The following is a 14,146-nucleotide window of genomic DNA, read 5'->3' as shown; positions in this document are numbered from 1 at the left end:
GCCCTTTCCTGTCCCATAGTCGCCGTAAGACCTATCTGTGACGGTGCGACGTAAAACAACTAGCAAAAAAAATAAAAAATAAATAAACCCATCCAGACGCGCAGGCCGCCCATGGGAATCAAATAGAAAGGCATGCACCAGGCGAGCTGAACATATCCTCGGACACTCCCGGCACGAAAAGCCATACGATATAGTGTTTCCAGTCTTTCGACCAGGTCAGGAATGGAATGAATAAACCCCCATTTAGCGGCGAGGATAGGAATTGTGCCGGCTGCCGAAGTCTGTCGCACTCCTCTGGGGCAAGGATAAATGACTGACAAATGAAATTATAGTGGAGAGTGTTGCTGGAATGAAATATGACAGGGAAAACCTGAGTACCCGGAGAAAATCCCGCTCCACCTCCGCGCTTTGTCCAGCACAAATCTCACATGGAGTGACCGGGATTTGAAATACGGAACCCATTGGTGAAAAGCCGGCGCGCTGCACCTGAGCCACAGAGGCTCCTTATAAGATAACTAACTAACTAACTAACTAACTAACTAACTAACTAACTAACTAACTAACTAACTAACTAACTAACTAACTAACTAACTAACCAACCAACTAACCAACCAACCAACCAACCAACCAACCAACCAACCAACCAACCAACCAACCAACCAACCAACCAACCAACCAACCAACCAACTAACTAACTAACTAACCAACTAACTAACCAACTAACTAACCAACTAACTAACTAACTAACCAACTAACTAACCAACTAACTAACCAACTAACTAACTAACTAACTAACTAACTAACTAACTAACTAACTAACTAACTAACTAACTAACTAACTAAATAAATAAATAAATAAATATAAAATGAGAGTTTTGTCTGTACATTGCTCAGAATTTTAAAAGGACGGCATTTATGTATCAGTCATGTCCACAGTAACAAGGAAATTCACTTTTTAATTTTCCGTAATGTCTGTTTGTCTGTCTGTCTGTCTGTCTGTCTGTCTGTCTGTCTGTCTGTCTGTCTGTCTGTCTGTCTGTCTGTCTGTCTGTCTGTCTGTCTGTCTGTCTGTCTGTCTGTCTGTATGTATGTATGTATGTACTCACATCACGAGAAAACGACTGAAGATGATTTAATGAAAATCGGTGTGGAAAGTCAGGGAATAAGCCGCTACAATCTAGGTCATACATAATTGTATTCATCCTGAACGAAATGGTAGTTTAGGGGAAGGCCTAAAACTTAATTATCAAATATTTATGTTATTAGTGGTCATATTTTAATTAAAATAGGTATGCAAAGTCGAGGAGTAAGTTGCTACAATCTAGGGTATAAATAATTGTATTCACGCTGAGGAAAAATGGTAGTTTAGGGTGAGGCCTAAAATATAATTCTCAAATATTTATGTTATTAGTGGTCCTATCTCAATGAAAATCTGTATGCACAGTCGGGTAATAAGTCGTTATAATCTAAGACATAAATGACTTTATTCACGCCGAGTAAAATGGTAGTTTAGGGGAAGGCCTAAAATTTAATTCTCGAATATTTGTTATTTAGAGATCGATAAATACTACATAACTAAAGTTATATAGTATTATATTTCCGATTATACATTGTTACCGTACCGGCTATGATCACAAAGATATTCATGAATTTGGATTTTTGTTACTAAGTCCATATCAGCGCCGAAGCACGAGAAAATGGGTAAACAGAATTTAATAAAAATCGGAGAATAAGGAACTACAGTCTACGCTATAAATCATTTTACGAATCACAGAGTCGAAAGAAAGCTAAATGTGAAGGCCTACAATATAGAAAGCTCATAACATTGATCAACAATAACATTATATTGACCATTGTTGTGACGTGCTTTGTGTCTTCTGTTGCCACTCATCTCCGGTAGATAGGATTACTGCTGCGTACCGAGTATTTTTTATTTACCTTACATTACACCGACACAGGTAGGTCTCATGGCGACAATGGGATAGGAAAGGCCTAGGAGTGTGAAGGAAGCGGCATTGGCCTTAAGTAAGGTACAGTACAGTCCCAGCATTTACCTGGTGTGAAAGTGGGAAACCACGGAATACCGTCTTCAGCGCTGCTGACAGTGGGGTTCGAATCCACTATCTCCCGGATGCAAACTCACAAGCTGCGCACCCCTAACCACACGGCCAGATCGCCCGGTGGTACAGAGTATTAACAGCCTGCCTGAATATTGACGAGAAGTAGCTGGGGAATTAGATAACTTTCTTCTTTAGCATGTCAATCCTCTGGTTCGTAAATTTTCTGATACTGCTGGTACGTAACACACTGGTTCATCATAGCATTCGAGCTATTCAATCCGTACTCCGAGGCACTGATTGTAATGAGCAGTGTGCATATTTAACAGAATAATGTTAGAGGAGTGTTCACGGCAGTCTGCGTCCTGGTTATTCCAGCACTGGAACTTTGGACTGTTAAGATTGGCACCGTAGTACGTGTTCGTTAAAAGTGATTAAATGTGCGGCTTTTCATTTGATCGAGTATTTTGTATGATAACATTGCTTTTAATCGCTACATTCCTACTGACGTTTTTGTAATGACCTATGTAGACTTCAATTAGGAAAACCACAAAGTCAATCTTTCTAAGAATCCAGTAGTGAAGCACGGGTACATCAGCTAATAAATAAATAAGCGCATTTTTAAATCGGCGGTTTGATCTACTGCGCACTAGCTTGATGTGGTCGGAATGTCTTTAGTAGAGTGGTGCACTACTTAACAATGAAGTGGTCTGAGGAGGAAACCTGTAAATTCATTGAACTATCCTTTGAACATAGTGTAACCGTACAACAGGGTTACAGATTCCATTCAGTATTTATTATTATTATTATCATTATTATTATTATTATTATTATTATTATTATTATTATTATTATTATTATTATTATTAACCCGATTCATTAGATTTTATATATTCTGTTTCTCATCATTTAGACTGTAAGAATTAGGTATCGCGTATATTATTGTATTTAATCATAGGTTAAGTGAATATGTTTGTAATTATTCTGTATTGTAGTAAGTGAGATTTGTTGGTTTCATATTGTCATGCTGTGGCTTGTAACTTTGGCTAGATGAGCTGGCATAGTATTTTGCAATCGAGGCTATGTTTAACTGGGAATGTTGTGTACAAGGAGATTTCCCGGTGACGCATTCGGCATAGTCATTCTCGGACCGCTTGGGTACGCTTAGACGACACATGACTGATGACATCAGTGCGTGGACACGTGATTGCGACCAAGTGTCAGTATTCGCCAGCTACTGTATGTGGAAGTGGAAGGGATGAACAGTGAGTGGGGAGATGAGTCGTCATCGCGAGGTGATATAAAGTCGAGGCGACGGTGGGGAGAGGTATTCTGTTCATTCTCAGTTGATGGTACTCAGTTCATAGTACCATAAGCAGTTCATATCGTGCAGATCATATGTAACAGTCAGATGTATCAAATGGAAGAAGTGGTCTTAGTGTGATGGTCAGAGCTAAGAGTTGTGTTTGAAGAGGTAATCATCGAGGAAGTCTACAAGTGGTGCTTGTATCCGAGCAGAGACGGGTACTATGCTGTTAAAGAAACATCATCTTCTTGTGAGGATGGACTTCACAAGATGTTTCAATAATATTTTCCAATTATTTAAAATATATTGAGTGGACGTAATTACATTGGAGCTCCCTACACGCGTACATGGTATGTAGGCCAACTCCTTGTTATATAAGAAGATTACAACAGACGGCTCCCGACTTCAGCTCACAGGTTTTCCCAAGAATTTCAAGTTCAACAGCGGTGTATGCAGACAACAGGTAATTAAAGCATCAGACATGTTATGCATTCATAACATGAAGAAGAGTGTAATCAGCGGCGATATCACATCTCACTTCAAGTTCATGCCAATAGCTTTTTTTGTTTAGATTAAATTTTCCTTTTCTTTGTACCGCAAATCTCACGATATATTTTTTGTTAAATTAAAAGACGTAAATGATTGTTCATTGTGACGTAAATTTAGTCATAAACTCAGTTTTATTTTAAATTATAATAAGTGATTCCAGTTCCATGTACAATCCTCAATTATGGAAATGCAACAGTAATTTAATATTGTCCTGATCCATATCCCTGTATATTGCCAGATATGTGAGTTTATCACCTCACGCCTTGAGATAATTGATATAAGAGGTATGCTCTACCGAATTTTGTTGTTTTTCTTAAAAAAGCAACTGGCGCTCAAACAAATGTTATTTATATTATGTGGAAGATATGAAGGTATAAGAGTAGTGGTTGGAGTAGCCACAACGTGTCGCCAGCAACGTGGGACTCGAAAGGTTCAGAAAAAGTGTTTCTGAATGGCAATATACATGGATCAGTTCTTTTAATGAGTACGCACATGTTAAATTCACCGAGTAATGTTAGGAAGGTCATTTTGTTGAAGTTTGTATTTAAGGGGTAATGTCAAAGGAAGTGCAAGGGGAAATAGCTTTGAGATCGCGAAAAATTAGTAGGAAACCGAAGATGGACAAGGATAGCAATATGCAGTCAGGTGATGAGGCTGAGGTTATTGTGTCCAAGGAAATCCAAGGTGGTAACATAAATAGGAAGTTGGTGACTAAGGTGGGACCTACTGAAAGTCAGAAAATAGTAGAAACTGAGGAAAACGCTGTCACGCAAGATCAAAGTAAAGGGGTGATTGACCTGGGTGTATTTAATTTGCTGATGTCCAAAATGACTGAGCAGAATAATGCTATGAGTGAGAAAATTGAAACGGTTATTAGTGAGAAAATTGAATCTCAGAATAATATTATGAGTGAGAAAATTGAATTTCAGAATAATATTATGAGTGAGAAAATTGAATCTCAGAATAATATTATTAGTAAAAAAATTGAAGCTCAGAGTAATGCCATAAATAGTATTAATAAGAAGATTGATGATGTTAGTAATAAGATAGATCATAAGGTGTTAGAAATAAGTAAGCAAATTAATAATTTAGGAAGTAAAGTAAATAAGGAGTGTAGTGATATCAGAGCTGAGATGGAATTGGGTCGGAGCAATCTCCATGCGGAAATAGAGCAAATTAGTAAGACATGCATCAAACAGATTGATGAATTAGGCGCCAAGATCGAGTCCAATAAAGGAGAAATCAATGAGTTAGTAGAAGAAAGGTTTGAAAAGATAACCAATACAGTGGGGCAAGAAACTAGGAAATGTATTAGTAGGGTAGAACAGGTGGAAAGAAAACTTGGAGAAGTAGGTGATCTAGAGAGTGAACAAAAATCATTATCACAGAAGGTGAGAGAATCGGAAGAAAAATTAAAAGAGAAGTTAAGAAAAATTGAAGAAAAGGCTGAGGAAACATTGGAAGAAAAATTTCTGAGTTGCCAGAGAGTACTCCAGCAAGAAGTGCGTGATAGTAAGAATGTACGTGAAATAATTGTAAATAATGGTTTAATCACTAGAGATCATGATTTACCTAAGTTTTCTGGGAAAGAATTTAACCCGATGGAATTTATGAGAGTAGTAGAGAAGAAATTTGCTGTTCAATTAAGAGACAATATTATTAGCTGGGAAACTGTATTGGAGATCTTATCTAATGCTTTCGTAGGAGAGACTAAGTCTTGGTTTCAAGTATATAAAAGCTCGATGTCTAGTCTAACTGAATTTAAGGAGAAATTCATGGCTAAATTTTGGAGTGAAGGTGTTCAGAGTAGAGAGAGAGAGAGAGTAATGTTTGGCAGGTATAATTCTAACGAGGGTGTTAGAATGACTGAATACTTTTTGGCTCATGTGTTGGTGTGGAGAAATTTAGAATGTATTGGACCTGAGGCTGATATAATTAGACTTATGGCTAAGCACTATCCCGATAGAATAAGAGAAGCTGTTTGTATGCAAAGAGTGGAGACTATCAAGGAAATGGAGATTTTGTTGGAAAGTTTTGATGCTTTAGGTAGTAGCTTGAATAATAGTAGAACACTAAATAGGAATGTAGAAGGAAGGAGTAACCAATCTAATCATCAGGACAGGACTATGAATAGTCGTAACTACAGAAGAGAATATCAGGAGAGACCTAATAATAATTTCCACAGGGAGAGAAATTATCAAAATAGTTCGGAAAATTTCAGGACTGGGAGGCGTGATTATGGTAATCAACCAGAAGCTGGGAGGCGGGAGAATACAGGCCATAATAATAATAATAATGACGCTAGAGGAAATAGGCAACAGGGGAGGCCGACTGAGGTGTGTAACCAACAAGTCGTAACCGAACCAAGTACTTTAAACGAGCAACGGACTGTATAAACAGGTCACTGAGACAGTACGTAAATGGTGAGTTCACGTATAAGGTAGATAAGTATGACAATGTCGACCAGCCTATAGTTGTAAGTGAACATGATTGTGACCTAAGTAGCAATAATTCAAATGTTTTAAGTGACGACTTAATCGTAGACAATAAATTTTATAAGTGTAATTCAAATTTAGATATAAGGCAAGATTTGTTAAGTGATCTTATATTATGTAATGAGGATAATTTAAGTAGTGTTACTGTTACACCGACGATTGAACTGCTGATATGGGGCAGAAAAGTTAAGATTTTGTTGGACTCTGGTAGTGAGAAGTCATGTGTAAATTCCAAGCTGTATGAGGAAGTTTTAAGAGAGAAGTATGAGGTAGCGGAAATTCCAGTGAGGAATACGTTCATCGTAACAGCTGTTGGGAACAAGTCTCAAAGAGTGAATAAACAAATAGCTGTCCCCATTAGCATAAGTGGAGAATGTATTTTCCAACCATGCTTAGTTGTGCCTAATTTAGTTTATGCCGTTATTTTAGGTACCGACTGGTTAACGTGTCACAAGGCTAAATTAAATTTTGATCTGTGTAATGTCAATCTTATTTGGGGAAAGAGTAGCAGGGAAGTCAGTTTACCATATGATGTTTTGTCAGAAATTAGTGCGAATAAAGTGTGTTCTAGTACGGAAGGATCTTGTGAAATTCCTAATATGAGGAAAAATATTGATGTCTGCCATGTGTCTATACAGAGAGATTCTAGAGATGAATTGTATGAGACAGTGGAGAAATGTAATTTAGCGGAAAGTCAGAAGGACGAATTGTGTGAATTATTGATATCACATAGTGATGTTTTTAGCGATCGGCCTGGTAGAACACATCTTTACGAACACAAATTTAATGTTATTGATAACTCAATTTTTGTAAGACTATATTGGATGAATTTGAACTTGGTGACAAGGTTTTACTCAGAGTGCCACTCCCGTCATCAGCAGAAGCTGGTCAATTTTCTAAGTTTTTCTTGTTATATCAGGGATACTTCACCGTAGTGAAACGGATTGGGAAATGTGCTTATTCATTAGAAGACAAGGAAGGAAATATCGTAGGCACATACAATATAAGAAATCTTAAGAAATATATCATGTGAGTTTGTTGATTAATTTTCATTATTATGTTAATTCACCATATTTTATGAAGCTGGCATTGCGAACAGGACTTCAGTGAAATTAGCGTGTGTTGTGATAATAAGTGAGGCACGGCAGTGCAATAAACTCCAGTGCTTGGAGACAGTGTATATAATGATATGTCTTCGAGAATTACTTTTGAACACTCAATGAACGTTTGAAACGACAGAAGTGAGAAAGAAATGTAATCTGTATGTAAATAATACTGTATAATCAAAGTGAAAATGATAATTGATAAATGTTTTATATGTGTAACAACGAACATCCAGATGGATGATACTATGTACCAAATTTGTAAAGGGCATTTTTATACATGTATCTATGGTGTACTCGATTTCAGGTGATTGTGTAGATATTTCATGAATCAATCGATTCATTTAATCGATTATTTCATGAGGGAGGCGTTCTGTAACCGTACAACAGGGTTACAGATTCCATTCAGTATTTATTATTATTATCATTATTATTATTATTATTATTATTATTATTATTATTATTATTATTATTAACCCGATTCATTAGATTTTATATATTCTGTTTCTCATCATTTAGACTGTAAGAATTAGGTATCGCGTATATTATTGTATTTAATCATAGGTTAAGTGAATATGTTTGTAATTATTCTGTATTGTAGTAAGTGAGATTTGTTGGTTTCATATTGTCATGCTGTGGCTTGTAACTTTGGCTAGATGAGCTGGCATAGTATTTTGCAATCGAGACTATGTTTAACTGGGAATGTTGTGTACAAGGAGATTTCCCGGTGACGCATTCGGCATAGTCATTCTCGGACCGCTTGGGTACGCTTAGACGACACATGACTGATGACATCAGTGCGTGGACACGTGATTGCGACCAAGTGTCAGTATTCGCCAGCTACTGTATGTGGAAGTGGAAGGGATGAACAGTGAGTGGGGAGATGAGTCGTCATCGCGAGGTGATATAAAGTCGAGGCGACGGTGGGGAGAGGTATTCTGTTCATTCTCAGTTGATGGTACTCAGTTCATAGTACCATAAGCAGTTCATATCGTGCAGATCATATGTAACAGTCAGATGTATCAAATGGAAGAAGTGGTCTTAGTGTGATGGTCAGAGCTAAGAGTTGTGTTTGAAGAGGTAATCATCGAGGAAGTCTACAAGTGGTGCTTGTATCCGAGCAGAGACGGGTACTATGCTGTTAAAGAAACATCATCTTCTTGTGAGGATGGACTTCACAAGATGTTTCAATAATATTTTCCAATTATTTAAAATATATTGAGTGGACGTAATTACATTGGAGCTCCCTACACGCGTACATGGTATGTAGGCCAACTCCTTGTTATATAAGAAGATTACAACAGACGGCTCCCGACTTCAGCTCACAGGTTTTCCCAAGAATTTCAAGTTCAACAGCGGTGTATGCAGACAACAGGTAATTAAAGCATCAGACATGTTATGCATTCATAACATGAAGAAGAGTGTAATCAGCGGCGATATCACATCTCACTTCAAGTTCATGCCAATAGCTTTTTTTGTTTAGATTAAATTTTCCTTTTCTTTGTACCGCAAATCTCACGATATATTTTTTGTTAAATTAAAAGACGTAAATGATTGTTCATTGTGACGTAAATTTAGTCATAAACTCAGTTTTATTTTAAATTATAATAAGTGATTCCAGTTCCATGTACAATCCTCAATTATGGAAATGCAACAGTAATTTAATATTGTCCTGATCCATATCCCTGTATATTGCCAGATATGTGAGTTTATCACCTCACGCCTTGAGATAATTGATATAAGAGGTATGCTCTACCGAATTTTGTTGTTTTTCTTAAAAAAGCAACTGGCGCTCAAACAAATGTTATTTATATTATGTGGAAGATATGAAGGTATAAGAGTAGTGGTTGGAGTAGCCACAATAGATGTCTATGAGATATGAAGAGCAATCACTAAAAAAATAAGAATATGAAGCGAGTGGCAGAGAATGATTTCATTCGCAAAATGTGTAAAGGACTCAGTACTGCCGAATTAAAATTCAAGATTAAAACCCAAACTACAGTCAGTCAAGAAAAGGATGAGCACATGGCATTGGATAAGTTCCTCGCAAGTACACTATTCTCAGAAACAATTGAACCTATAGACATAATGTTTATTTTGGGTATCCACACGGTTTGTATCTACATGGGAGGTGAATAATATTTTGATAACGATTTATATTAAGTCTGATACAATATTAAATACACTGAAGAAAATGGAAATTGCAACACCCAGAAGGAGTGGTACTACATTGCTGCAATTGAACATATAGGACGAGTGTTCGGTTCTGATTCGATGATTACACTTTCAGATCCCTCTAACTGCAAGTTTGGACAACAATCAATACAGGATGTGCCCACCACGAGCTGCAATACATTGATGAATTCGTCGAGGCATAGAGTCAATAAGGCCCTGAATCGCTTCCCGAGGAATTGTGGCCCATGCTTGCTGCACTGCACGGGTCAGTTGTTCCAGAGTTGTGGGTGGCTGAGGACGGTTGGCCAGTTGTCGACACATCATGTCCCACACGTGCTCAATAGGACTGAGGTCCGGGGATCTGGCGGGCCATTCTAAGGTTGTGATGTCGTGGGGAGCTTCTCTGGAGATGCGTGCAGTGTGAACCCGGGCATTGTCCTGCTGAAAAATCCCATTAGCAATGTTCGCCATCATAGGGACAACCACTGGATTGAGTACCCTTTCACATTAAAGCCAATAGCTCCCCAGACCATAATGCTTGGTGTAGGCTCTGTGTCCCTCTCGACAATAAGATCTGGGCGATCCCTCTCCCCGGTACGTCGGCGCACACGATTCCGGCGATCACTGCGGGCAAGACAGAAGCGCGATTCATCACTAAAGACGGCCCTATGCCATTCGTCGACCTACGTCGATCTTTCTCGACACCAGGCCAGCCTTACACGTCGCTGTTGTGGGGTCAATGGAACACCTTCTGCAGGGACACGGGCTCGTAAGCCAGCTGCACGCAGGCGATTACCAACTGTTTGTTGTGTAACGTGGGGTGGCACAGCTGCTCGAATTTGCTCTGCTGTTGCATGGGGTTCCATCCGGCCCATCCGAATGATGCGACGATCCTCTCTTACAGTTGTCTGTCGCGCTGGGCCTGTGCCAGGTCTACGAGTGTGGGTACCTTCATTTGACCACTGTTGCCATACACGTTGTACCGTAGATGCCTGTCGACCAACACGTGCAGCGACAGTCCTTAGCGGTAATCCAGCCTCACACAGCCCAATTATCCGAGCCCTCTCAAACGGCGACAGTTGTTGATAGCGTGCTCTTCTCTGTCGTCGAGGCATGTTTGACGGGGAACACTTCACTGCACAGAGTGCAAGTCAACTACGCTACACCAGAGTCCGTATACTGGAGTTGATTCCTCCGCGACCAATCACGTGGGGAGACCTGTAGCAACAATCCAATGGGTCTAAAACTTTGATCGTTTACATACCTACATGGCATCGTTCCATATCTTGAAAATCAACACAAACGACCAATGCCTTCATGGTGTTGCAATTTCCATTTTCTTAAGTGTTCATACGATACCATGCGTATTTCTTTAATTGAGCAACTATGCCTACTACCAGAAGGAACTTAAAATTCGCACATCAAAGATATCGCCCGAAATGTTGCATGGTTCAACAGATGGATAGGTACGATTTTAAGAGGGTAAAAGATGAAATGTCACCTCGAACTTAGGTGTGTTCCTCATAACTGTGCCATGTAGTTGAATTTTAGATTGATTACGAGCCATTCTCCAACATATTTTGTACTCCTGCACATCCTCAAAAGCATATGAGAAACTCCACGAGTCTCTCTCCTGCTAAGCCAACTTTTCACCCTTTCTCTCCTTGTTGACTTCACCCTCAACCATAAACGCTAAAACGTTTTTAGACACTTTAATAGACTGAGAAAATTTACTAGCGGTGACTACCGGTACTCTCCCCTCGTGGGAACAGTGCAGCGTCATTGTACTGGTAAAGGCTTCATAGCCATTGGCACTCTTGCATACCATAATTCGAGAACCACAGGGTTAGACTATGAAAATCTCTGAAGAACGACACATTCAGGACAACTGTTGTCATCGCTGATATTCGAACTTCGGCTGTGCGAGTGGAACGGCTTTCATTTGCATAGAGCACGAAAAGGATGGTCCACATCTTAACAAGAAGCACTGAAACGGCCAACAATTTTCAGACGGTTAGAGTTCCTTAAGAAAGTGCACCGCTTGCCCGTACTGGACTATTTAAGACCAATTAACAGCATCCTAGAGCAGCAGTCGGATCCGTGAGAACCCAAGTACGGGAGGCAGTCCTTGTTTACTGATTAATAGACTAACAAAAGTCCCCTGTAGGCTGACATCACTTAGAGAATAAGGTCAGGGTTTTACTAGCGTGCTACCAGAGGCGGTATAATATTGAATTTAAAACGGACTCCTCGATAACGTGCCTTGGACAAGTGCTATCTTGATGACCCTAAATTAAATTCATGCCCTTTTAATGGACTTCCCTTTAAGTTCGTGCATTAAATAATACATAATTAAGGCAACTATAATAATAATAATAATAATAATAATAATAATAATAATAATAATAATAATAATAATAATAATAATATATATATATATATATATATATATTTATATTATTTAGTGGTTTTACGTTCCACCAACTACTTTCACGATTTTCGGAGTCACTGAGGTGACTGAATTTTGTCCCACAGGACTTCATTAACGTACCAGTAAATCTGTTGACATCCGGGAGATAGTGGGTTCGAGCCCCACTGTCGGCAGCCCTGAAGATGGTTTTCCGTGATTTCCCATTTTCACACCAGACTGTACCCTAATTAAGGCCACGGCCGATTCCTTCCCACTCCTAGGCCTTTCCTATCGCATTGTCGCCATAAGACCTATCTGTGTCGGTGCGACGTAAAGCAAGTTGTATAAAGAAAATCTGTTGACACAAGGCTGACGCATTTGAGCACCTTTAAAAACCACTGAACCTGCCAACTTGAGCTCAGAAGGCCAGTGCTGTACCGCCTGAGCTACTCAGCCCGGCAATAATAACGGAAAATGATCTACTACCATTTGTAGTCATCGTATAAGCGACGGTTTTCAACCATGTGGCGATTTAGCAATACCGGCATGCAAAGCCCATTTAAATTCGCCCGCGAAGCGATCTGATTGTTCAACCTCAGCAGCTGGTGAAAATATCGAATTCTTTTTAAAAAATTTTTCAGTATAACCAACCCTCTTATACACCCAGTTCACGTTGTTTCCGACCATCCTGTATACGCATGGTTAAAAGTGATTTGATAGAATCTGAGGATATTCCTGTGGAAGAAACATGTCATTCTTTGTTTATTAGCGTGTTGTTTTTTACAGGTGTGTTATAGTGTTATGTGTGTTATATCAGGACCCGGATTTTGATGACCTCAAATGCTTAAAAGTTGCCTATAAATCACTGCAAATATCACATAAAATTACCCGAAAATTTTAAAAAATGACCTAAAAATTTGAATGAAACTGGCATAATTTCATCACACAAAAATGCAGTCACATTCATTGTATGTTGAAATGATTTTAATAGGTACCTAATATAATTTAATTATTATTTGACAAATACGAATTAATTGCAAACAAATACTGGATATTGATTCAGTCTACTGTTTGGCACTCCAAGTTCTGTGTTCTTTTCTTCAAGGAAAATAACACTTCATGGTATGTGGAACTTTAAGGCTGCAACATCTGAAGAACTAAAAAGAGAGAATTTCGCCGTTAGGTACTTGAATTCTTTATCGGCTTAGAGGTAATACGAAAATGTGCACTTAAAATACATGACAGGCTATACAGGCTTACCTTACTTCGCGTTACAGTAGATGACTGTGACAATTCGTAGATTCCCACAGGGAAAAAGATCGACGATAGTCGACCGGCACGTTTTTGTACTTTGAAAAGCTCCTTTCAGCGTCTACGGATGCTATTGGAGCTTACTTCAAGTGCACTAAATTTCTGGATGTAAGTTCTTCGTCAATGCCAATAATGCTGAAATCTTCACCCGCCAAAATCCGAGAGATGGAACACAAAACATTAAAACCCGAGTTCTTGTCAGCAACACGTTTCAGTTCGTCTGATACTGCCACACCAGAATCGTCACGAATGCATTTTAATTCCTTTGTGGCTGTTCCAACTAAATTGATTATTTTTTCTCCTCAAGACGTGTAATAGTTGACGACAAATTTGCTTTGATGCACGCTAGTTTGCGTATCCGAAAACAATTCTTGAGCCATCTGAATGGCCTTGGCATCTTGTACGTCGAAAGAATCTATTATATGCTCCACTGTTGGAAAGAGGTCACAATAGTAAATGCAGGTGTCGATCCACGTACTCCACCGTGTAATGCAAGGCTGCGGTGGTAAAGGAGTGTCGAGTGCTTGGGATCTGAAAAGTCCCCTGCGTAGCCTTTGTAAATACCTTCTTAGTTAGGGACACAAGCTTGTCAACTTCAGGGAAATTTGATCTGACTTCTTCGGCCACTCTGTGAAAAGCGTGAGCTAGACAGGTTACATGTAGCTTTTTTTAATTAAAATGCTGTGATTGCATTGGCAGCTTTACTGTAACTATGTAAGGCGCTGCATCAGTCACAAAGA

The 14,146-nt window shown here is 38.9% G+C and overlaps 1 protein-coding gene across 1 annotated transcript in view; it reads left to right on the top strand.

The window, feature by feature from the left end:
- Positions 1-14,146, top strand: part of LOC136858142 (pancreatic triacylglycerol lipase) — a 116,178-nt gene that overhangs the window by 60,889 nt on the left and 41,143 nt on the right. The gene's annotated exons all lie outside the window — the stretch shown is intronic.

The sequence above is a fragment of the Anabrus simplex genome, chromosome 1, assembly GCF_040414725.1.
Source record: "Anabrus simplex isolate iqAnaSimp1 chromosome 1, ASM4041472v1, whole genome shotgun sequence".
NCBI lineage: Eukaryota > Metazoa > Arthropoda > Insecta > Orthoptera > Tettigoniidae > Anabrus > Anabrus simplex.
The sequence above is the reverse complement of the archived record's forward strand: the minus strand, read 5'-3'. Positions and strand labels throughout refer to the sequence as shown.